The following is a 25,265-nucleotide window of genomic DNA, read 5'->3' as shown; positions in this document are numbered from 1 at the left end:
TTGCCTTTCGGTAGGGTTTTAATGCTAGATTGGACTTCCTCAAGTGTGATGGGTGCATTGAGAGAGGCCAGTTGGGATGAGGAGAGTGTCGGCAGATTAATGGCGCTTAAAAATTTCTCTATGTCTGCTACTGAGGGTTGGTGTTCTGAGGGGTCATCTTTTAGGTTGTACAGGGAACCATAGAAAGATGCGAAGGCATCTGCAATAGCCTGCGGGTGCGTAATTTTGGCCTTAGTGACGGGGTCTATCAAGAACGGGATTCTAGACTTGGCTTGCTTTTGTCTAACTCTATTCGCCAGAAATTTACCAGCCTTGTTAGCCTGTGAGTAGGACTTTTGCTTTAGGTAATTGAGGTGTTTATCCGAGGCTTCCAGTAGGAGGATTCGGAGTTCTAGCCTAAGTCGAGTTAGGCGATCTGATATAGTGACTGTGGGGCCCTTTTTATTGCTCTCCTCCAAAACATGAATCTCAGTCAACAAGGAAGACATTTTCTGGTTACTCAGTCTCTTCCTCCTGGCCTGCTGCTGAATGCACACCCCTCTCACGAAGGCCTTGTGTGCACCCCACAGCACCCAGGGGTCCGAGACCGACTGTTTGTTGAGCAGGAAAAACTCCTTTAAGCTGCCCAAAACCCGGGTAGAGCAGCCCGAGTCCTGCAGCATTCCAGTATCGCATCTCCAAATACGAGATGACGCTACCCGAGCGTTCTCCTCGACGATCAGTTCAACCGCTGCATGATCTGACCAAGTAATGTCCTGGATCGTCGAGGAGGACACTTTCGATAGGAGATCTCCATCAACCACAAATAAGTCTATTCGAGAGTAAGACCTGTGCCTGGGTGAGAAGTAGGAGTAATCCCTCTCGGTGGCATGTTGACACCGCCATACATCATACAACTTTTCTGAATGTAACAGCCCCCCCATCGATTGTTGCCGGCCCCGGGGGGACGAAGAGGTGTCCAGCCCAGGGTCTGCAACAACATTGAAATCGCCACACAGGAGCAAGCGACCCTGTCTGACTTTGTGTACCTGCTTGAGTAGACGTCTTAGAAATCGCAATTGATGTGAGTTCGGGGCGTACAAGTTAACTATGGTGAACGGAGATCCGTTCAGTTCACAAACCACTATTATGAATCGTCCTTGTGGGTCCTGGACAGAGTGATGAATCTTGACCGACAGCGACGATCTGAAGGCCAGAAGAACTCCCCTCTTTTTTTCTTCAGCGGAGGCAAGAAAGATCTGGGTGTAGTCTTTGTGGGCACAAGATGGGTGAACCCCTTTTTTAAAATGGGTCTCCTGGACCGCTAAAACGTCCACACCATGGTCCAAGGCCTCTTTCCATAATGTGCGCCTCTTAGCGGGATGGGACGTCCGGATGATCTAGCGAGGGTGAATACCGGTTGTTACTGTAGAGGAGAAGAAAGTCTAGGTTCCTGAAGTGTCCATAAGGATGTATCCCTAGGGTGTGGGATTTTCGCAGGAGATCAGTATACGCAGCTATGATGCCATGTAGAACAAGTGCAAATTGGTAGAAAACAAAAGAACAAAAAACAAACAGGGTAAAAGGGTAAGAAAAGGACCGTCTCGGCAGTCCGTGATCGGTCATACTGATAAAAGTGAGAGGGCCAAGGGCTCACGCTCCTATGGCCTGGGACCTTAGTCGGAGTTAAGTAGGTGACATATTAGAGCTCGTAAAGATGTCGTCGTGCCTGGGGGGTCTCTTGCGAGAGACCAGTTGCCAGTCCGCTTCCAGTGGCCTGAGGGGAGGCGATGCAGGAGGATCAAAGGGTTGCTGTGGCAAAATGTTCCATCTCCGCATTCCTTCGTCCAGAGTTTTTATCAGGGCAGTGGATCCGCCGTGAGTGACAGATAGAGTTGCTGGGTATTTCCACTTGTGTGGCACATTGTGGTTGCGTAAGGCTTTGGTTATGGTGGCCAAATTACGCCTGGCTTGCAGAGTGTGCCTGGAGAGGTCTGGGAGTAGTTGTAAGTTTGCATATCCCTCCGGTAGTGGCATGTTTTGCCTTGTCGCCATCATAAGTTGCTCTTTCATATGATAGAAGTGAACCCTGAGGAGTACATCCCTGGGTACATCTCCTGACAGGAATGATGGTTTCGGCAGTCTGTGTATCCTGTCTATAATGAGATCTGATGCTGATGCGTTAGGGAGCAGTGCTTGGAAAAGCGCAGTGACATGCTGAAGGAGCTGGGTAGGCAGGATTGTTTCAGGGATTCCTCTAATTTTTATATTGTTCCGCCGGGAACGGTCTTCCAAGTCTGCCACTTTACTTTTGAGCCAGTGGATTTCATCCGTTTGGGCATTAAGTGTTGTAATGACAGAATTAAGAGTGGTGGCATGGGTGTCAGCCGTGCGTTCTAGGGAATCAACCCGAGTGCCCAGGGAGCCCATGTCAATCCTGAGTTGTTGTATGCAAGACCGCATGTCAGCCTGCATAGTATTGCGCAGGGCATACATCATGTCTCTCATAGTGCCTTCAGAGATAGGGTTGCTACCGGTGGGGAAGGAGGCAAAGGGGTCAGGGCCATGAGAGGGAGAAGCATGTGTGTGCTGTCCAGGGAGGCTGGTGTCCATACCTGGGAACATGGATGGTCTCTGCGGTGAGTCTCTCCTCTGCCTGTTCTTAGCTGGGCTCCTGGACGAGGGAGAAGGAGGAGAAGGTGACTCAGATGACTGGCCACTGTCCGGGTTGGCGATCTGCCTGTGGAGCGGTGGGTGGGTAGAGAGCGGCTGCAGTTTATGGAGCGCAGCGGCTCCCTGTCCTCCTCGTGTTCCCGGGGCGCCGCCATTTTGGTGTAGCCCGGAGCTCTGTGAGATGAGGAAACCGGACAGTTTGTTGGACTGCTCCGGTCCCTTCTTTCGGCGGGCCATGTCGGCGGGTGTTTGCGGAGGCTGCCGGTGCTGCTGGCGGGTGTCTGCTGGGTCTGAGCTCTGGGTGGCTGCGTTTGTCCCGGGCGGCTCGGCGGAGCAGGATTAGCAAGCAGCCATCTTCCGCCCCGCGGCCACGCCCCTTCCCATGCTGTAAAAGATTTTGAGTAATGGTGGTGGCACATTGTTCAAGGATCAGTTTACTCAAAACAAATGTATCGTTTTTTGATAGAAGCAGGAATGTCAAATCAATTGAATTATTCCTTATATTTGTGACACTAGTGACAAGATGTCTGAAAATGGGGCAACTTTATACAGGGAATATATTTGTTAAATCCACACCTTTGGCTCAATGTTTTTAACTTGGATCAGCTCGATTACACTAAAACCAAGTTACATTTTAATTTGTTGTCTTTTGCTAATAGGAGAAAAAAAAAATGCATGATGTTTTCCCTTCTAATTCGATCTGCTTGGAAGACCAGGTATGCAGGCTGATTTATCCATACGATGATGTCTGTGTTGCATTAAATGAAGGGTTGCTTAAGAAGGTTCCATAAATAAAAAGATAACTTTTTCAGCACCCAGATGTCTATGAGTGAACGATGCCATGGAGCAAAGGTTAGGTGCAACCCAACTGTTACTAACGGGGCAGGTAGGTTCAGACACTCTGATGTCTGATTCCAAAAGACCATTTTATTTGTTCACCTTTGGCACAAAGAGGTAAAGAAAAACAACCACTAATCAATTTTTTACTATCCAATTTTAAACAGTTGTAATAACATGAGGTCTTGCATCTACTCTTCCCCTGCTTTAGGTCTCCACATCTTCAAAAATTTGTCTAAGGTAAAAGCTTTTCCACTTCTCCCAGGTGATGTGTGCTCACAGTCATGTAGCAAATTAATGCATTTTCGATGAAGTTACCACAAATCAATTTTCAGGTTTTGATTGGGTCACTATGTCATTCAATGGCTAAAACAATTGCATTTTTTTTTTTTACAAAATGTAAAATTTGACAAATTCAGTTGCATGACAACTGCTGAAAAATCGCTGACTGTTAGCGTTTGAGAGGGATTCCCTTTTCCTCTCTGCATTCCCACCAATGTTGGGCATGTTGTTATCAGTACAGCATCAGTGCACCAGACCACATGTCTGAGGGCATTTTTTTTTTTTTAAACATTTAAAATGATTGTGCTACTCTGACAACAGGATAGCTTATACTTAAAGTGATGCTAAATATTCATTTGCTATTAGTAGATTTTTTACGCCTAAACCTAAATTGGTTTTGAAAATCGCAAAACAACAAGTTAGAACCCTCTGAAACACTTCCCTTGTATGACTTTTTAACAGGCTACCAAATGTTTGCGTATCCTAAAGGACAAAGGAAGGCAAACAGACACTTATGTATTACTTTTACCTTAACTAATTTTGAAAGGGAAACAGCTCTTTTAAACTGAAAGTTGATCCTTGACATTTTGCTTTACCCATCCACTATATTATGTAAAAGTTATAATACTAAAGTGTATAAAGAATTTTCACTTCAAAGTGCCTCTGTGACTTATACTCTATTATAGGCTTTCACCAAAATTCTAAAATAAAATGTCCATGAATAAAAAGTCCACCAAATAGTGCAAAATAATAGTGTTGAAATCTCGTCCCATTGAAAATAATATAAATTACACACCATCTTGCGTGCACTGGTGATTCCCTCACCCCAGAAGGTACAAACTCACCAAATCGCAATGCCTCCCACTCATGGTTGGCACAATACACTTATGGGAGCAGAGTCTCGGCTGTTGAACGCCACCTGCAGTGGAGAAAATAAACTGCACCTGCCTACAAGCGGTAAGGTGCAACGTTTTAAGGCCACACAGGACCTCTGTATCCTGCCTGACGAAGAGGACCTGTGTAGCCCTGAAATGTTGCACCACTGTGATGTGACCTTCCCGAAGAAATATTTGGGCATTGATTTTGATGATCCAGAGTGTGTTAGCTATATATACTTTGGTGAAAGTGAAAACAGGAACTGCACCATGGTGAACATATCTCTCTGTAACTCTGCTCCCATCAGTATGCTACTTATACTGAGGCACAACTGGTTGGCTCCTTGTGCTGCTTTTTACTCTTTTCGTTTGAATGCTGTTAAACAGGGTATTGCAAGAGACCGATAAAAGGGCATTTTAGGTATTTACACTGCTTGTGTTTAGAAAATTGCATTTCATCATGTAATAATGGCTATAGAGTAGAGATGGGCTGAACAGCTCCCTGTTCGGTTTGCAACAGAACTCCTGAACAGAGAAAAAGTTCTGACCCGGATGGGGAACCCCGAGTAAAGTCAAAGGGACCCGAACTTGAAAAATTAAATGAATGAAATTACATTTAAATTGCCGGCAATACAATACCGTGGCCGGCAATAGAAAAATGTAAAAAAAAACAAAAAAAAAAACGGCATGCCCAAATTCATACCAGGCCTGCCCCCCCCCCCCTAAAATAGAGCATGCAGCCCGGCAGATCAGGAAAGGGAAAGCCCCATGCCCTCAACAGTGGGGGTGGGCGCTTTGGGGTGGCACCGCCCCCTATGTGACATCCCCAACCGGTGCATGTTGATTGGAACAAGGGCCTCATCCACACAACCCTGGGCTGTGGGTGTGGGGTTCTGCAGGCAGGTGGCTTATCGAAATCTCGAAGCCCTCTTTACAAGGGGACCCTCAGTTCCCAGCTCCCCTATGTGAATGGGTATTGGGCTACCCCATAAGCACCCACCCCCCACATTGAGGGCATATGGCCTGGTATGGTTCAGGAGGGGGGGTGCTTGCTCATCCCCCCTTTCCTGGCCTGCCAGGCCGCATGCTTGGATAAGGGTCTGGAATGGTCTGAAATGGATTGGGGGGGGACATAATGGATTGGGGAGGGCATTTTTTTAACATAAATATGCGTGGGATTCCCCTAAAATACATACCAGACCCGAAGGGCCTGGTATGGCTTGGGGGGGCCCACATCGTTTTTTGTTTCCACTTTTTTTTTTTTTGCCGGCAATGTTTTCTTTTTTATTCAGCTGTCAGTGGGCAAGCCCATTGACAGCTGATGACTCATCAGTTGTAAAGGACGCTGCGGTCGCTTACCGGCCCCGCTCCTTAACAACCAGCCATTTACTGTGCCCTGATTGGCCCTGTAAATTCGGGTATTCACCAAATAGGTGAAGAGGCAATGTTCGGGCCAAACTTTTGCTCGGCCCAAAAAAATTCTGCCAGGATTTTAAACTTTCACAAAAGCCTGTGATCTTGTATTAACCTCTGATAAGCACTGAACAACTCATCAAATACTGATGGTAATTTTTAGGATCAGTGGCAAACTCAGATTTGTTATTTATACAATTTTAGCTCAGAGTTGCAATTGGTTAAATGTGTGCAAAGTCTTATGCATTGTAGTATATCATTATAGTTTAAAAGTTACAAGCAATACTTACTGCGATACAGGAAACCATTACTACAGGATCTTTAGGTCCCTCTTGTTTAATCTGCAGAAATAAAACAGATAAAGCTTTTACTTTAAATAATACTCAGGGATCAGTTGACTGATCACGCCGGAGCATGGCCATATAACGTCCACCCAGAACAATAGGGCTCCCGTTCGGGCGTCATTTTACAATGGCCCGGGTGGAAAGCAGTAAATCCGGAAACAAACATTAATTCATACTGTATGGGGCATATTTCTAAATAACAGTCATTGTGACACTCAGCAGACATTAACTGCAGGTGAATCCATCAATGTAATTCAATACACATGCAGAAAGAATATTTACCCATAGTGAATAATTTGTTAATATGGCATTTTCTGCCTTAAAAATTTGCCTCATAGTGATAAATTTTTTATTTTATGTTATACTGTGTTATATGTGGAAACCCAGTATCATCAGCCAGCTGTATTGATAAGAGCAAACACCACAATGGTGAGGATGTAAACAGCACATGTAGGCCCTGGACAGGGCAGGGCAGAAGGCTGGGTGGAGTGAACCTATACATAGGAGGAGCCAGCTGTAGCCTTTCTGTGCCTTTAAGAAATGCAGCTAGGGTGGAGTTCAAGGGGCCTTTCTGGAGATCCCTGTGTGAGGCTGCTTCCCTGAGGGGTTCCCAGGAGAGATGTACCTGGCAAGGAAGTGACCTTAGAGAGCACAGTTCCATGAGTACTAATGGCCCTGGGCAGAGAAGAGACTGTAAGGGAGATGGCTGCACATGCTTTAACATGTGACTGCTGCAGACTGTCCACTAAATGATTTATTGTGTAATGTAAAGTGACTCCGGAATGTATGTGCTTGTGATGTGACTGTAATGCTGTTTCCTAAATACCACCAGTAAAGTGCAGAAAATCTACTTCTTGTGTGGACATTCCTTCCTTGGGATATAAAGGTCTATGGCCAGGAATGTTGTGTGGTGCCCCTTGGCAAGGAGTGGGGCACAAGATGGTGGAGGTTTCAGTCTCAGCAGGAGGGACAGTGTTCTAGCAGGGCTGGAGCAGTAGTGCACTGGTCCAAATCATTTGGTGGAGGGGGGATTATAGTGTGGGATCATTATTCAGAGGTCGGGCTTGGCCCCTTAGATCCAATGAAGCGAACCCTTAAGATGTCAGCAAATCAAGACATTTTGGACAATGTCACACTCCCAACTTTATGGGAACAGTTTGGGGTTGGCCCTTTCTGTTCCATCATGACTGCGCACCAGTGCACAAAGCAAGGTCCATAAAGGCAAGGATGAAAGAGTTTGGGGTGGAGGAACTTGACTAACCGGCACGATGTCCTGACCTCAACCTGATAGAACACCTTTGGGATGAATTCGGGCAGACTGCGAGCCAGGCCTTTTCTCTAACATCAATGTCTAACCTCATCAATGCGCTTCTGGAAGAATGGTCAAACATTCTCATTGACACACTCTTAAACCTTGTGGACAACCTTCCAAGAAGAGTTGAAGCTGTTATAGCTACAAAGGGTGGGCCAACTAAATATTGAACTCTACGAACTAAGACCGGGATGACATTAAAGTTCATATGTGTGTAAAGGCAGGTGTGCCAATACTTTTGGTAATATAGTGTGTATAAAGAGACTGAAAAAAATGGGTGATATATTTATTGAGAGCAGCATTTGCCCAATGATTCTGGAAAAATTCTGAACTTTGTTTCTTCTAATTTGGTAGCTGCAGAAAAAAAAAATGTGGCCAGCTTAAAGCAGAACTAAGCTCTTTATTATATTTCACCTCCACCTTCCAGTGATGCAATGGTTACATCCACAGTTGTTGGGTTTTCAGGCTCTTGATTCACCAGTTGGGGGATGGCATCATCATCCTGTGCATGTGCATGGGAGTCAGTCATTTTGGCAAAGCTGGAGTGTGTTGGGAAGGCATGCAATAAAAAAAATTGCAAGCAGGCAGGTAGGTGCGTATTATTACAAAAGAGATATAGCATGTCTCTTCAGCAACAAAGAACTGCCTGCTTGCAGTTTTCTTTAGTTCCTCTTCAAAATCTCCTCAACTGTTCCAAGGATAATAGGTTGCAGGTGTAAACACAGGAGGTTACAATTTGAAGTGACAGCAATCATTTGCTACTGTTATCGGACGAAAAATACTGCTTTGAAGCTATCGTGCAATAATCTGATTGTTAGTACACATTTTTCGAGAGCCAATCAAGACAGTTCATCCAATTGGAAAATTTGTCTTGCATGATTCTAGATGGTACAATTTTTTTTCAATCAGTACAGTTGTTAAAAACACAATACAAATACATTACAAAACTTTACATCACTTCCAAATAATTTTTCTGTAGTACGAGAATTTTTTGGAACTTTAATAAACTCTTCATTATCGATATGCGACCAGCATGTAAAGAAAAACGGATGCTCTGTCGTCTAATTTTCGGATTGGGTGTACGGCCATAGGGTTCGGTTTACACTTATGCAGTTTGCGATTGGTGTATTCTCCAGTACATTTGGCTGTGCATTTTGCGTTTTCACACACTCAATTTTACGCCAGTTTGCATTTTGCTTTATATTATGCTTTTTTTTTTTTTTTGATCAATTTGTTGTTGGGCAAATTAAAAAATGGGGGGAAAAAAATTGTGGTAAAATCGTGACAAAAATCTACTACATGCTTTTTGGCAGCTTCTCCATTAAAGTTTATGGAACTAAAAAAAGCAAAAAAAGTGCCATTTTGTGTTTATAAAAGTCCCTGACCCTTTCTGAAAATGCAGCGGCTGAAAGAAAGCATAAAGGTGAATGTGTTTTATAGGAAACCATGTTAAATGGACTGTAGTGCATTTATGCAAAAAGCACCAAAAACGCATAGGTGTGAACCAGGCCTAAGGTGAGCTGAGCAACAAGGTCAACGTGGCTGATATATTCTAAGCTAAAGGTTCAGCACAGTGGCTAGCACTTACATCTAGCAACACTAGGGTCACCTGGTCAAATCCTGACCACGACACTACCTGTGTGGAGTTTGCATGTTCTCCCTGTGCTGTGGGCTTCCCCTGGGTACTTTGGTTTCCTTCCACACTCCAAAGACATTCTGGTAGGTTCATTGGCTCCTGTCTAAATTGCCCTACTATGTATGAATGTTAGTTAGGGACCTTTAGATTGTAAGCTCCTTGAGGGCAGGGACAAATTTAAAATATATACTGTATGTAAAGTGCTTTGTAAATTGATAGTGCTATATAAGTACCTATAATAAATAAAATAAAAGCTCACAAGTGGCCTGGTTCCCTACTATACTGATAAAAGCTCATATGCCCTTTGATACTAGAACACAAAAAATCCCTACTGAAAATCCTTTCCTTATGTTATCATAAACTAGGTTTCTCTGTGCTACCGGAGCCTCAGCATGTTGTGCAGAAATATGATTTGAGATGTGTACTCAATGGGGGTTATTTACTAAAGCTGGAGAGAGCAAAATCTGGCACAGCTCTGCATAGAAACCAATCAGTTTCCAGGTTTTATTGTCAAAGCTTAAAGTGATTGTAAACGTAGAAGGTTTTATCTTAATGCATTCTGTGCATTGACATAAAAAGCCTTTTGTGTTCAGCAGCCCCCCTAATACTTACCTGAGGTCCCTCTAGATCCAGTGATGTTCCAAGCGTGTCTCCCCTCCTCATTGGCTGAGACAGCACTTGTGCCATTGGCTCCCGCTGCTCTCAAGCAAAGTCAGTCATCCAATGAGGAGAGAGATGGGGCGGGCCGTGCTCCCATAGTAGTCTGGCTGAGGACACTCAACAGGAGGGAGGGGCCAAGAGCACCGACGAGGGACCTGAGAAGAGGAGTATCTGGCTGCTTTGTACGAAACCAACTGCACAGAGCAGGTAAGTATAAAATGTTTTTTATTTTTAACTAAAAAAACAAGACTTTACAATCACTTTAATTGAACAAGCTGAAGTAAGAAGCTGATTGGCTACCATGTACAGCTGCACCGCATTCTGAGTGCTACAGCTTTAGCAAATCTCCCCCAATGTCCTGACTATTTGGAAAAACTTTAATTGGTAGTGTATTTTTTTGACCAACACATGAATCAAGAGAGTAAATTAGTGAATGTTCTGCAGAGTGGATTTTAAGACTTAGAACAAATACAAACCACATCTAATTCTGGCGCTGAGATGCCTTCTCCAAGATCACGTTTAACAATATTCTAAATAAAAACAAAAAGAGTGTGTTAAATAATGTAATGCCATTTTGCTTTAAATACATTTAGTTAAATCCGTTGAAGACCACCTATCTGTTCATCACTCATATCAAAATATCTGTTTTTTACACTTATGCTACACATTTAATATTATATCTGTCATCCTAATTGCAAGCACATTATCCCATTTAGGGACAAGGGCCTTTTCCCCACATCCTATCCAACAAAAAGGATTTTTGGGTTGTGAGGACCTATAGGAATCTGGATGCCTGGGGGATATTCTCCTCATCTCATGGTTGGGGGATCCCGGGTGATGTCTTTGGCCTTATTTGGTCATGGCCAATTGTCAAATTACATCATCCAAGCGGTCTGGCTGTTTGTGTACATTATAGCAGTGTGGTGGGAAAATAATTAACTGGTAGCAGGAAAGCACAATGGGTTGGCGGGTTGTCACAATTAAGCATGGATTGACTTCACTGGACAACATTTACATCTTATTTTTTGCTATCAAAGGCCATTTTTTTCGGGGAATGAGAATTAAGAGATACATGATATCTTGGGTCCCCTTTTTATAAATTGTGCTTCCAGATTTCAATAAGTCCTGCCCACTAGCCCCCACATCCTTTGTGGGGAAAATGATGCAGGAAAGAGGCCATTATTCTTTAACACTGGGAAAATGTGGCTTGCATAAAGCGTTGAGAAAAAATTGTGATCGTCCTGTTTATTTTATTAAAGTGTATTTCCACTTTTGCAGTCAAATTGAGATAACATCCACTTTATATTTGTACATTCACATGGAAAAAAAATTATTCTCACCCTTTTAAAGTGGTTGTAAAACCCTCTCATATACCCAGTAAAGAAAATAGCCTCTTGATACACAGAGATGAAACAAATCCTCCTACATATGTTTTACTCTTCTCTTTTGTACACCCCTTCAAAAGTGCTGATTTTAGATAAAATTAATTCTGCATTTTTCAGTATTGCAGAGCAGGTGGTGATGAGCTGAAGTTAGAGGTCTGAGAGACTGTGTGAAAGCTCACTGGAGGAAAGGAAAGGAACATACCGCCCTCCACACAGCAGAAGAACAGTGTGCTGAGCTCTCCTCCCCGAAACAGATTTTATCTCATGTGTTGGGAAAACTTGCTGGTAACAGAAGAACAATGTGCCAGAGAGAAACAATACTTAGAGCTTTGGAGAGAGACAAGTAAACATTACAGGTATGTGAGCTTTGCTCAGATTTCATGACTGAGGTTTACAACCACTTTAAGTGCATTTTTACTGCCTAGCTTCCCCCTGTTTTGCAATGTAAAAGCGGTACTAAACCGTTGGAAAAAAAATCCCCCCTGCAAGGTAAAGCCATAATGTGCTAGTATGCATCGCATACTGGCACGTTTTGAAAGACTAAAGCCCCGTGCACACGAGTAGAAATTCGGCCGGGAAATTTCATCCGACGACCGATCTGCCGATTTTCGGCTTGTTAGTATGGTGCTTCCGACAACCGACTCCGACTTTTCGGCCGAAAAAATCCTGGTGTGCAGGCTATATAATTTTTGTCAACCATCAAAACACGTCCGATTTTCATCTCATTAGTACAGATTTCGATAAGGAAAAATCTTATGAGCAAGACTAGGCATGCTCAGAGATGAAAGAACACAAAGAAAGCAATCCAACACATGACATCACTTCTGAAGTAGAATTCTGTCGTGCGGGAAAATTTGTGTGCAGTCTAGAGCACATTCCAACCAACAGACACCACTCTGGACAAAAGACGGACGACCGGTCGGCGGAAATTCGTTGTGTGTGTACAAGGCTTTACCTTGAAATTAAAGTTCAGTTAAATTTGAACACTGTCTGTCCTAACAAAAGGTTAAAGATCTCAAAGGTTTAGACTATACATCGCAGGCACTCTAAAAAAAAAAAAAACGACCCCTGTCTGTCTTTTATCTGCACAATACCATCTGTTCTAAGCCAAAGATGATGCTCATAGAGTCTTATGTATACAGTACATTTGCTCCAACAAGGAAAAGGGTGGGAAATATTTTGGATCATTTCAAGACAAATCACTCTTTTTTCTTTATAATTGCACACTTAGGTTACATAAGTGATTTTTTTTTTCTGCTAGTATGAAATGTATCTACTTTTTAGCAATTCTAGGCCACAAACAGAGCAGATGCAGCATGCATATTTACTTCTATAATGGGATGCTGCCATTATCACATCCAAGAGAACATACAGTATATATCAGGGAACTGAAAAGAAGGGGTGACATTTTTGTAGAAAGCATCATCTACCCAGTGATTTTGAGAAGATCCTGAAATCAATTTCATGGGATTGGTAGCGTGGAGAAATGTGGCCCCCCTCACCTAATCCCAGAAAGTGTGGCCCCTCATCTTATCCCAGGAGAGTAGCTCGGAAGTAGGAACATGTGAGGTGGCAACATAGAGCTAGAACAGTCAATTAATACTGTGAGGTAATATGAGCAACAAGGTTTTATCAATTTTGGCTGAAATTAAAAAGGAAGTTGTTTTTCACCATTCTATTGATGCCATCCTGGCACATTTTTGTTAAATGGGACTGATATATAAACTTGGCTCAAGGCTCACAATTTGCCAGGTTCCCCACTATACAGAAACCAGCTTGTACACCAGAAAAACTGCACCATTTTGAAAAATCCTTAACTGATGCTATCACGGAATGAGCTCATTTAGTGCCCAGTACTGCATCTTCATGACACAGAAACCAGGTGGCCCAGTACTTTTTAAAAGGATTTGGAAGTTCGCATTTTATGGGGTTTTAGTCATTTTAAGGGTTTACGTTAAGTCAGGGTCTAGGTTTTTAATTTTCAGTAAAAGGGACAGAAATGGCAGCCCACATATTTCCTTACATTACATTGGGCATGCATTAATCTGCAATTTTGTATTCTCTTTACACTTGGTGGTGTACAAGGTAGAAAGGTCGGCGCCAGTCACTTACATGCTTGAACAGAGAAGTTTATTTCTCAAAACAGGAAAAAATGTGGGATAGAGGGGTAGGGGACAGGACACCCTTAGTCAAAGCAGCGGACTGGCAGACTCATACCAGACGAAGCCGGCGCGTGTGACCGGCGTACCCGATGTCCGCCGGTCACTCGCGAACGTCGGGCAGAGAGGGATAAAGGCAGGCGGCTAGTGTAAACAAAGCCGCCTGTCATTCTCCCCGGTGTAAAAACACAGATCACTCGGTCCTGCTATGTAGGACCGTTGATCTGTGCTATTACACCACTAGCCACATCCAATGACAGTTATAAACACGCCCCTAGGGACACACATAACCCCTCCCTCTCCAAAAAAGTTAACCCCTTCCCTCCCAGTGTCATTTTTACAGTAACAGTGCATATGTATAGCACTGATTACTGTAGTAATGTCACTGGTACCCCCAAAAGTGTCAAAAATGTCAGTCAAGGGTCCGATCTGTCCGCCGCAATGTCGCAGTACTGCAAAAATAAATCGCAGATCGCCGCCATTACGCGTAAAAAAAAAAAAACAACAAAAATGACAAAAATCTTTCCCTTAGTTAGTAAACGCAATAACTTTTGTGCAAACCAATCAAAATACGCTTATTGTGATTTTTTTTTACCAAACATAGGTAGCAGAAAACAAATTGGCAAAATTTAAAAAAAATTTAATTTTTACATTTTTTTTGGGGGGGGGGGGGGGGGATTTCATATAAAAAAATGTGAAAAATATTGTTATTTTTGCAAAATTGTCGCTCTTTTTTTGTTTATAGCGCATGATCAAAAAATCGCACAGGTGATCAAATACCATTAAAAGAAAGCTCTGTTTGTGTGAAAAAAAGGACGTCAAATTTGTTTGGGTACAGCATCGCACGACCGCACAATTGTCCGTTAAAGTCACACAGTGCCGAATCGCAAAATACCCCCTGGTCAGGAAGGGGGTAAAATCTTCTGGGTCTTAAGTGGTTAATGACCAGGCCATTTTTTGCGATTCGGCACTGCGTTGCTTTAACTGACGGTCGTGCGAAGCTGTACCCAAATACAATTGATGTCTTTTTTTTCCACAAATAGAGCTTTCTTTTGGTGGTATTTGATCACCTCTGTGATTTCTATTTTTTGCGCTATAAACAATTAAAAAAATATATATTTTTTAACTTTCTGCTATAAAACAAATGTAAAAAATGTAATTTCTTTATAAATTTAGACCAATATGTATTCTGATACATATTTTTGGTAAAAAAAAAAAAAAAATCACAATAAGTGTATAAAGATTGGTTTGTGCAAAAACTATTGGATAGATTTATAGACTTTTTATTTCTTTTTTTATTGTTTTTACTAGTAATGGCGGCGAACAGGGATTTTTAGCAGGATTGCGGTGGACAAATCTGACACTAAGTGACACTTTTTGGGGACCAGTGACACCAATACAGTGGTCAGTGCTAAAAAGAAAGCACTGTCACTGTATAAATGACACTGGCAGGGAAGGGGTTAACACCAGCGGCGATCAAGGGGCAATTGTGCTCCTAGGGAGAGTTTTCTAACTGTGGGGGGGAGTGGATGCACTGAACAAAAAGAGAGATATGTGCTTCAGCTTAGCTTAACCACTTGCCTACTGGGCACTTAAACACCCTTCCCATCCAGGCCGATTTTCAGCTTTCAGCGCTGTCACACTTTGACTGACAATTGCGCGGTCATGCTACACTGTACCCATATGAAATTTTTATCATTTTTTTCACACAAATAGAGCTTTCTTTTGGTGGTATTTAATCATCTCTGGGTTTTTCTTATTTTCTGCGAGTAAATTTTGAAAATAAATTATTCTCCTTCACTGATGTGCGCTGATGAGGCGGCACTGATGAGGTGGCACTTATGGGCACTGATGAGGTGGCACTTATGGGCACTGATGAGGTGGCACTTATGGGCACTGATGAGGAGGTACTAATATGCCGCACTGATGAGCACTGATAGGCGGCATTGATAGGCGGCACTGATGAGCACTGATAGGCGGCACTGATGAGCACTGATAGGTGGCACTGCTGGGCACTGAGAGGTGGCACTGAGAGGTGGCACTGCTGGGCACTGAGAGGCGGCACTGACGGGCGGCACGGATGGGCACTGATAGGCGGCACTGATGGGCACTGGTGGATGGCACTGATGGACACTGACGGGTGGCACTGCTGAGCACTGATGGGCGGCACTGACGAGCACTGATGGGCAGCACCATTAGTGCCCACACTCAGTGCCCATAGTGCTGCCAGTCAGTGCTCATCAGTGCCTAGATGAGCAGGCACTGATGGGCACTGACTAGCAGCACTATGGGCACTGATTGTGGGCATTGATGGGGGGCACTGATGGCGGGCACTGTGGGCACTGATGGCGGGCACTGTATGTGTTTTTTTACCTTTAGTAATCAGGGCACTGGTGATCAGTGCCCTGATTACATCGTTGTGTGTCCTCGGCGGCTGACGGCTCCCCCTCCTTCCTCACACTGCAGGCTCTGTGTGAGGAAGGAGCGCCGGCGATGAGAGATGATCTCATATGTTTACATATGAGATCATCTCTCATTGGACGGCTTGATCACGTGGTGAATGGCCGCTGTGATTGGCCATTCACCACGATCTGTGATCGGCCGTGTCCAAGGGACACGGCCGACACAGATTCTCCCCGATGCACGCTCGCGGGAGCGCGCGGGGGGCGTGTCACTGGGAGGCCGTTTAAAAACGGCCTCCCGAAAATTCAAGTCCACGCTGCAGCCGTATATAGGCTGTAGCGCGGATGGGAGCAGGTTAAACACAAGATCTCTCCTTTACTCCCTGACAGAACAGTGGCCTGCCTTGTTTACATAGGCAGACCGCCGTTCTGCCTTTCCTCCGAGCGAACGGTGGGTCCTGGCCGCCTGACCTGCTGATTGGCTCCCACTGTGTCTAATCAACCCCAGATGGCTTGCACAAAATCACATACATGTCCATGATTTTGCGCACCCGGGCCGCCATGTCGCAGTATATATGCAGTGAGTGGTGCGGAAGCGGTTAAGCTGGAACCAGCAATTTGTACTTCGCAGCAAAAGCGGTCTCCTGTAGTAACATAACTCAGCTCACAGCATCATATGAAATTCTCTTGGATGAGTTCTCTCTTGAAGTTTTCCCAGCCCCTTCATAGTCCCCAAGAGTCACCTCTGATATTTCCTCAGAACTCCATCCCTCTCAGCATTGCCTCCAGGTAGTGAGCAGAACTTTGAGCACATGGTTAGGCCTCAGGCTTTAAGTCCACCCAGCAGCAGCTGTTCCTCACACACCCACCCAGACCGCAGTCTGGGTGGAAAAGGACCCAGATCACCTAACTTCCTCCAAATAAGGAATGCTCGTCTTTGTCGTCTGTGGTAAATTTGTGTATTGTGCTAATTTTTTTTCACAAACAGATCAAGGGAACAAATTGTGGTTTTACGAATATCATTCATCCTCAAACACATATCAAAGGGATACTTAGTTCATCATGGTCCCCTTCATTAATTGGTTAAATATAAACAGGAAAAGGGTATTAATTGTCTAAAATAATATTTTGCTTTGCATGCACTCCACATCTTTTGAAGACCAATCACAATAATGTGTTGTTTAATTGCACACTTGGTGTACACAGATGATTCTTTTTGCTTCTGCTAGTAGGGTCTTTATCCACATGTAAGCAATCACCTTATTAGCAGCATTCTAAGATAAATGTTAACACACAAAGTCCTAGCCACATGCACAGCAAAGGCAGCATGCAAGTTACCTCTATAAAGGGATGCTGCATCACAACACATCACATCCAACAGAATGTAACGCTCCTGCGTTTTTATAGTAAGCTGGATTTGCAGCTGCAGAATCTCCACTCAGTAGTCATGTAGAGATGTGTTGAAATACCAGATCCAACTCTCCAGACTCATCACTGTGGACCTGTCTGCTTCAGCATACAGATATACACACACTCAATAAGATGTTCCTGGAGTGATAGGATGTATATGACAGTATAGAGGTGATGTGCTGAAGGGACAGGTGTGAGCAGTGACAGCAATGGTAAGCACTTGATAGTAATGTTCAGGAGAGTAGTAGATGGTAATAGGTAGTATGCAGATAGGTTAGTAATCATGTATGGTAATAGGTGGTAAGGACAGCAGATGACATACAGGAGAGACTAACCCAGTGCAAGGATAGATGGTAGTAGACTCAAGAGCTAGCAATCTATGTAACAGTGCAGATGATAGAATTAGTATTGCATAGATAGTAACAGTCCTTAATGTGCAGAAGTAGATAGTGTAAGTTAGTTATGGAGGAATCCCCTGTGGGGTACTTATCACTAGTAAGGTTAGTAAATAAAGGGGTCCAGTAGTAAGGAAGTGATCCGGTAGCGAGATACGGGATCAGTAGCGAGGTTCCGGTCTGTTCCAGGTAGAAGAGAATAGCTGGAGGCTCCGGCAGCATAAGACAAGACTTGTAAGCATGCGGTAAGCCGAGAGTGAAAGCAGTATGCCAAGAGTGATCGGGTAGCGAAATACAGGATCAGATAGTGAAACAAGTTCAGGTAGCGAGATACAAGAGCGAGTGACATCAGGTATGGCTGCTTCACAGACGGCTTGAGCGAACAAACCATGCGGTTTGAACGAACAATGTGAGAGAGAAAGCTGGCGATTGAAATAGCCGCTCAGAGCGGCGCTCAGCGATGATGTCATCCGGCTTAAAGGTATATGCGTTCCACCTAACTAAAAAGGTGGGACGCAATATAAAAAGGAAAATGGGCAATAAGGGTACCAAAGGTACCAGAATCTTACACAGAACCCGTCAGTTACAATTCTCATTCCAACCACGTTCAAAACACACTGGGTGTGCAATCTTCTGCAGGTGTCAATGTATTCCTAACAACATCCCAAACACAGAGCATTTCCCTTTACCAGATTTCATTGTACTGCAGTACCATGCAGTCCGGTTGCAGTGCAGTTTTAATGCATGCACTACTTTTGGTGCGATCTAATGTGATTTCCTGTGTAATTAAGGTGTGAACCGACCGTTGCTGAAGTAAAATATAGTGTTTACAACCCTGGCAGCCCAAGCACCCAACCCAAGCCCAGACAAAAGGGCCAATATACCTTTTGTAGAAGGATTGCCAGCAAGCATTTCTTCCACTGTACCTGCATCAGCCTATTCTGCTGATAGTGGTATGAGGAGCTATTAGGGGTGCTGAAAATAATTACCCCCTCCTCTCTAAAAACCCAACTCAGTGCTACTATGAACTAAGCTCTACTGCACCATTGGAGCTGTAGGAATGGTATTGAGACGTATGCTTGGCTTTCCTTCCACCATGGGGACATTTGGGTATTGTGGGGATTTCTTTCCTCAGATAAAGGAAATAGACAGGGGATGTTGCTGGCTTTAATTGTTTTAAAACATTCACATATACTTAATAAATACATACCAAAGGTTCATCTGGAGCAGTAAATGTATCTATGATGTCTGGTACACTTATTGGCGGAATTTTTACAGAAACAATAAGTGTTTTTGTAGCAGTGACCTATGGTCAACATCCCTAAAATTGTAAGTGAAAAAGAGAAAAGAACCCTCAAGAGTAGAACACTCTGTAGATATCGTATAGCAGTGGCGTAGCGTGGGTTGTCAGCACCCGGGGCAAGGCAAGTCATTTGCGCCCCCTAACCCGTGGGATTTTAGCACTCGAGTCTCTCTTCCACTAGATTAGTTAATCTTAGTTGCCTCGGACCCGCTTCCTGATTGGCCAAGAGGAGGATCCTTGTGACAATAGCGAATTTTCATTTGCTATTGTCACACAATGGGTGGGCTCAGGGGCGCACTGCTCTGCGCCCCGGGTCCACCCTTTTTTGAAGCCTATTAGAGCCTCTAGCTCTAATCAGGTGATAAAAAAAAAAAACCCACTCTGTGACAGCGCCAGGCTGCTGACACATTCGCTGCTAAACTGAGCAGTGAGGAGAGGCGGCATAGGCGGGGCTTGGCTTGCAACGCCACCCCACCCTACACCAATGGACAGGTGAGGCATAGTCCAGCCCCGCCCTGACTCACCATTTTCAGCCATAGGGCGGCCGTGCTGGACATCTCCCAGCCTAAAGATGGAGGCAGCCGCAGACAGTGTGTGAACTGTGTATGTCAGAGTCAGACAGAGTGACACTGCAGATGCGCCCCCCCAGATGTTGCGCCCGGTGCGGCCGGTCCCCCCTGCACCCCCCACGCTACGCCACTGTCGTATAGTATACAATTACAAAGGTTTTTTGGACAGAGGACAATGGAGTAAAAACGTGATCAAAGGAAATACAGGCTATTCAAATGAATTTCCCACTTGGACAACCCGATGATTGTGTTGGTGTTACCACAGTTGTAGTGTCACACCAGTAATGTGGTCCCCAGGTGGTAGATAACTGACTTGTTTCTAAAGTAATTTTTCTCTTAGTCTTCTTTAGGGATATATACAAAAAACAGAGAGAGGAAATACATTCTATAGCAGAAACATAACACTAAATATATAGTAGAAAAAAATATCATAGAGGTTGTATCGCTTATTGTATCTGCCCCCGAATAGTCAGTAGCTGTTGCAGTATAGTGAGGCGATATTGCAGAATAGCCACAGTTAGGGATAAAGTAAAAACATGAAGCAATATATCCTCAGAAAACCACCGGGGGGGGGGGCAGCAAAGCCCAGCCAATAGCTTGTGGACCACTGGAGTTGCAAAGAAGCCACACAGTATTCAACAGATCTATAAGCAATAAAAAAATAAAATAAAAAACTATAATGAAGGGGTAATAGAAAGCTTGGTCTACAAAGGATTGTGTAGCTATAGATATATGTTTATAAACACCTTCCTACTTGAATAATAGACTAATGTGTCCAAATTGGTCTTGTATGGAACAGTGCAGTAACTATCACCAATGCGGCAAATCAATAGGGTCTGTCAAGGTCTGGATAGGGGGGATCAAACATAAAAAATATATATCAATTAGAAGGAAAAAAATTAATAAAATAATTGAGTTGCTATGCTAAAAACAAGGAGAGGGAGGAAGCATGACGTCATGGATTGCAGACACCTTTATGCTCCCTCCCCTCTCCAGTGTGGCTTGCAAAGGAGGGCCATGCGCCGCGATTCCCCACCACCTAGTGGTGGGATGATGTCACATGCCACTCGGCAGCCAGTGCACTAAATCGTCAGGTGGGACAGGTGGGCTAGGAGGGCAGGAACTGCTCATCCAATAAGCCACTCCAGACACCTGATGCTAGGGTGGCCCCTGCATCTCGTGCAGGAAATGGCCTGAATGCGCCAGATGGAGACAAAGGAAGGAGATCAGCGCCAATGCGGCCACCCAGTGGATACATCTGGAGTTGCAATACAAATAGAAAAAAAAATTTTATTTAACATTTGTCATGGTCATAAAATGGTCATGCTCTCGAAACACGTTGAGTATCTACCACCTGAGGACCAAGGTGTTACACTACAACTGTGGTAATGCCAACACAACGATTGGGTTGTCCGAGTGGCAAATTCATTTGAATAGCTTGTGCCTGTGAAATAGCCATTTCCTTTGTTCATGTTTTTACTCCATTGTCCTCTGTCCGATAAAGCTTTGTAATGTTATACTATGCAATATCTACAGAGCATCCATTTACTGCATCAGCTTGTGTTGCCATCAAAGTCCCACTCTTAAGGGTTTTTTTTTCTCTTTTTTGAGAGAAACAAGGTATTAATCTTTGAAATAAAATTTTACATTCAATGCATTCTGCCTCATTTGAAGACTAATTTTAAACAAACAATTGTATTTATTGCATACTTGGTTTACAGTACATAGGTGATTTGAATTTTCTACTAATAGAAGTTCTATCTACTTGTTAGCAGTCCCCTTATTCGCAGCATATGGACATGAATGTGCTTCTAATAAGATAGTTGCCAACACAAAAATTACAGTCCTAAGCCACTGTAATATTGGAAAAATTGATATTAATGGGACATGAGAATAATATGGCTTTGATAATATGGCTTTGAAAAGAATTTGATCTGAGGCAGATGACGAATTTCACAGCCAGCAGTAAACAGGGCTGGATGAATGCACAGGGTCATTATCATCTGACCAGAAGAACTTCTGAGGCTATTCAACTACCCCCTCCCCACACATACACACCTAGCCAACATGGGGCCTGAAGGATGATGGGCATCCTGTATTGATCATCTGCTTAAATTAAACTCAAAGTAGAGCCTTGGAGAGGAATGAACTTTTGTGACATTTTGGTACCATATACAGTGGGTACGAAAAGTATTCAGACCCCCCCTTAAATTTTTCACTCTTTGTTATATTGCAGCCATTTGCTGAAATCATTTAAGTTCATTCTTCTTCAAACACAGCTGGACTCAAATGAAGGTGTAGAACCATCTCAAGGATGATCAGAAGAAATGGAAAGCACCTGAGTTAAATATATGAGTGTCACAGCAAAGGGTCTGAATACTTAGGACCATGTGATATTTCAGTTTTTCTTTTTTAATAGATCTGCAACAATGTCAACAATTCTGTGTTTTTCTGTCAGTATGGGGTGCTATGTGTACATTCATGAGGAAGAAGAATGAACCTAAATGATTTTAGCAAATGGCTGCAATATAACAAAGAGTGAAAAATTTAAGGGGGTCTGAATACTTTTCGTACCCACTGTATCTTCCTCAAAGGACCAGTACATGGTTTGCTGAGACTTATTTTTGAGGGTGGGTCAAGAATTGGCGAAGAGGCCTTGGTTTGTGTGGTGTATTCTGTGAGGATGTCTGTACGATAGAAGACAGACCCAGACAAGACTTTTGGCAAGGAATCTTTTCCTTTTTATCTGTTTTTATTGAAGTACAAGCGATTCTCCCACTATACCTGTACCAGTCTGTATTGCAGTTAGCACGTTGTGGTGCTTTTAAGGGCACTTAAAACTACCCCACCCCCAAAAAAACTGTTGGTATTGAGTCATTAAAATTGAAAGAGGAAGTTTTTTTTTTTTGTTTTTTACATTTTCTTTTAACAATGCCCACAATGCCACCTTCGCATACTGATCATCACAGCTGATGTATACTTGACTAGAGACTTACAAGTGGCCATATTTCCCAATATACTAATACCAGTTCATAAGCCCTTTAACACCAGAAAGAATTGCACCTCTTCTGAAAACCCTTGTCCACTGCCACTATAGACTAGGCCAGGGGTATTGAAATACATTTCTAGGAGGTGGGTTCAGAACAGAGTCTGCCATGGCTGGACTAAGCTCTTTTAGTGCCTGGTATTGCTTGTTGTTAACACAGGAACCAGGAGGCTCATTATTTTTAGCAAGGAATCTTTTCATATTTATCTGTTTTTATTAAAGTAAAAAAATAGTTTTTACAATCCTGGCACACCAGACAATAGGCCTGCTATTTCTATTGTAAAATGGCTGCCACCAAGCGATTCTCCCACTCTACCTGTACCAGTCTGTATTGCAGTTGGCCCATTGTGGTGCTTTTAGGGGCACTAAAAACTATACCCCCCCCCCCAAAAAAAAAAAAAAACAGCTCAGTGTTGCCATGAACTGGGTTCTACTGCACCATTGGAGCTGTAGGAATGGTATTGAGATGTATGCTCAGTTTTCCTCCAACCGTGGGGAAATTTGGGTTTTGGGGGGATTTTTTTTAACAAACAGATAAAAGAAATGGATAGGAGGTTTTGATAAAAAAAAAATCACACATATTCAACAAATACATACCAAAGCTGGAGCTGGAGCTGGAACAGTAACTGTTGTTGTGTCTGGTGTCTGAATATTGACAGAAAAGGGGTATTAATCTTTGCAATAAAACTTTACATGTAATGCATTTTCCATCATTTGAAGACAGTTTTGAAACAAACAATGTTTTTAGTTGCATACTTGGTTTACATAGGTGATTTGAATTTTCTACTAGTAGAAGCTTTTTTTTACTTGTAGCAGGTTTTCCAGGCATTGGGCCTGATGTGGGTCTGCCATTGTTACCGGTGACACCTTCAGTCCATTTAAGCTGAATACCCAAGTGTGAGAGATTTGAGTCAATGACCATTCCGGCATCTTTGGTTTGTTTTGTTTATTTTATATTGGGGATGGGAGAAGGGAATGAGTGGGGTACTCCTCTGGCTCAACTAGGTATAACTAGGACAATTTGCAGAAAAATGCCTGCTAGCGCTGTCTTAGCGCCAACTGAATGCCGACCAACGCTTGCTGGCGCTTGAAAAATACTGACTTGCTGAACTTGTGCATGAACTTGACTTTTAACACTCTGGTTAGCTCAAAAGTCCTGGACTAGACTGACACTTGACTCTTAGTCTTGACACTCTGGTTAGCTCAAAAGTCCTGTAAACAGCTCCCTCCAGCCCTTCACTGACTGAGGTAGATCTTTGTAACTGCTTGTGCTGCTGCAACTCTCAACACTGTACACTGTACACTTTAACTCTTCAGGGCCCAACCGCTGGTGCCCCCTTTACACTTCAGGGTCCTCTCACTAGGCACCCCCTCTACACTTCAGGGTCATCTCACTAGGCACCCTCTCTACACTTCAGGGTCAACACTGGCACCCCCTTTTCCCGCTAGCTGGCTCCTGGATCCCTTGGACCTTCACCGGAGTGGTCCCCTCTGCTAGGCAGACACCCAGGGGCAGTTTACAGTATTCACAAACTGGGAATGCCTTCCTGAAACTGGACCCCCTCTGCTTCGCTGGTCCTCGGCACACCGGATCCTCTCTGCAGCTCAGCTCACTCCGTCCCCTCAGGCAAGCCACCTGGGACACCCGATTCCTCTGACAGGAGGAGAGACAGCCGTACTCTCCCTCCTAGGACTTCCTGCCATAGACACTGCGTAATGCGCATCCCCTCAAACTTATACCCACTCCCAGAATCCTGTGCGGCAGAATCTGCCTTTCTGGGGTAGATACAGGCCTTAATGTGCCACTGATTGGGTTTCCTCCACTGTCCAATGAGAACCCTCCTCATGGAGCCAGTGGGGAGACTCCCCAGTCTCAAAAGCAACACCTGGGAGACATGACAGCCCAGCTGAAAATCATGGCCCTGCTGTTAGGCAGCCAGGGCCCACTATACTTTGCCTAGCAGCTACCTTGCAGGGTGCTACATACTTTTTAGCAGACCTATTTGCAGCATACAGACAGACCCCCCCACCTTCATCTTCCCTGCCCATCTCCCTCTCCAGTGGTTTACCCTATTTCCTTATATGTAATTATAATGTATTTATATCCCTTCTATAAATAAATCCAAAAAAAACAAAATTCCTTTATTGGAAGCCAGACACCCCTAACATTTTACAGCCACATACCCAGAAAATCCAGAATGAATTCTTGCTTCTATAAAAGGAAAGCTGCATTTATTTCTTCCAAGAGAACCTGTCATGTATGTACAATATACTGTATATATTGACTGAAAAGTAGGGGTTACATTTTTGATGAAAGTAGCATCTGCCCAGTGATTCTGGAAAGACCTTGAACTCTCTGAACTACAATTTGTAGCTGTGGAAAAAATGTAGCCAGCTTAAAATCTCCTAAACTTGTCCCAGAAGAGTAACTTGGATGTGGGAACACATATGTTGAGAATTCAGAACAAGAGCAGTCAGCTACAACAGTAAGGTGGACTGAGCAACATGAACATATTGGTTCTGTTTAAAATTAAAAAAAGAAGATTTTTTTGTTTTTTTTAATTTTTCTATCAATGCATTGCCCA

At 43.6% G+C, this 25,265-nt stretch overlaps 1 long non-coding RNA gene across 1 annotated transcript in view; it reads right to left on the bottom strand.

Moving 5' to 3' along the window:
• Positions 1-25,265, bottom strand: part of LOC309555076 — a 34,528-nt gene that overhangs the window by 7,180 nt on the left and 2,083 nt on the right. The window contains exons 2-3 of the long non-coding RNA XR_014225249.1: positions 10,488-10,541; positions 6,350-6,400 (exon numbers count right to left, since the gene is read on the bottom strand). This is a non-coding gene — a long non-coding RNA (uncharacterized lncRNA). The remainder of the gene's footprint in view (positions 1-6,349; positions 6,401-10,487; positions 10,542-25,265) is intronic.

Source organism: Pelophylax lessonae (genome assembly GCF_965119305.1).
Source record: "Pelophylax lessonae genome assembly, chromosome: 4".
Classification (NCBI taxonomy): Eukaryota; Metazoa; Chordata; class Amphibia; order Anura; family Ranidae; genus Pelophylax; species Pelophylax lessonae.
The sequence above is the reverse complement of the archived record's forward strand: the minus strand, read 5'-3'. Positions and strand labels throughout refer to the sequence as shown.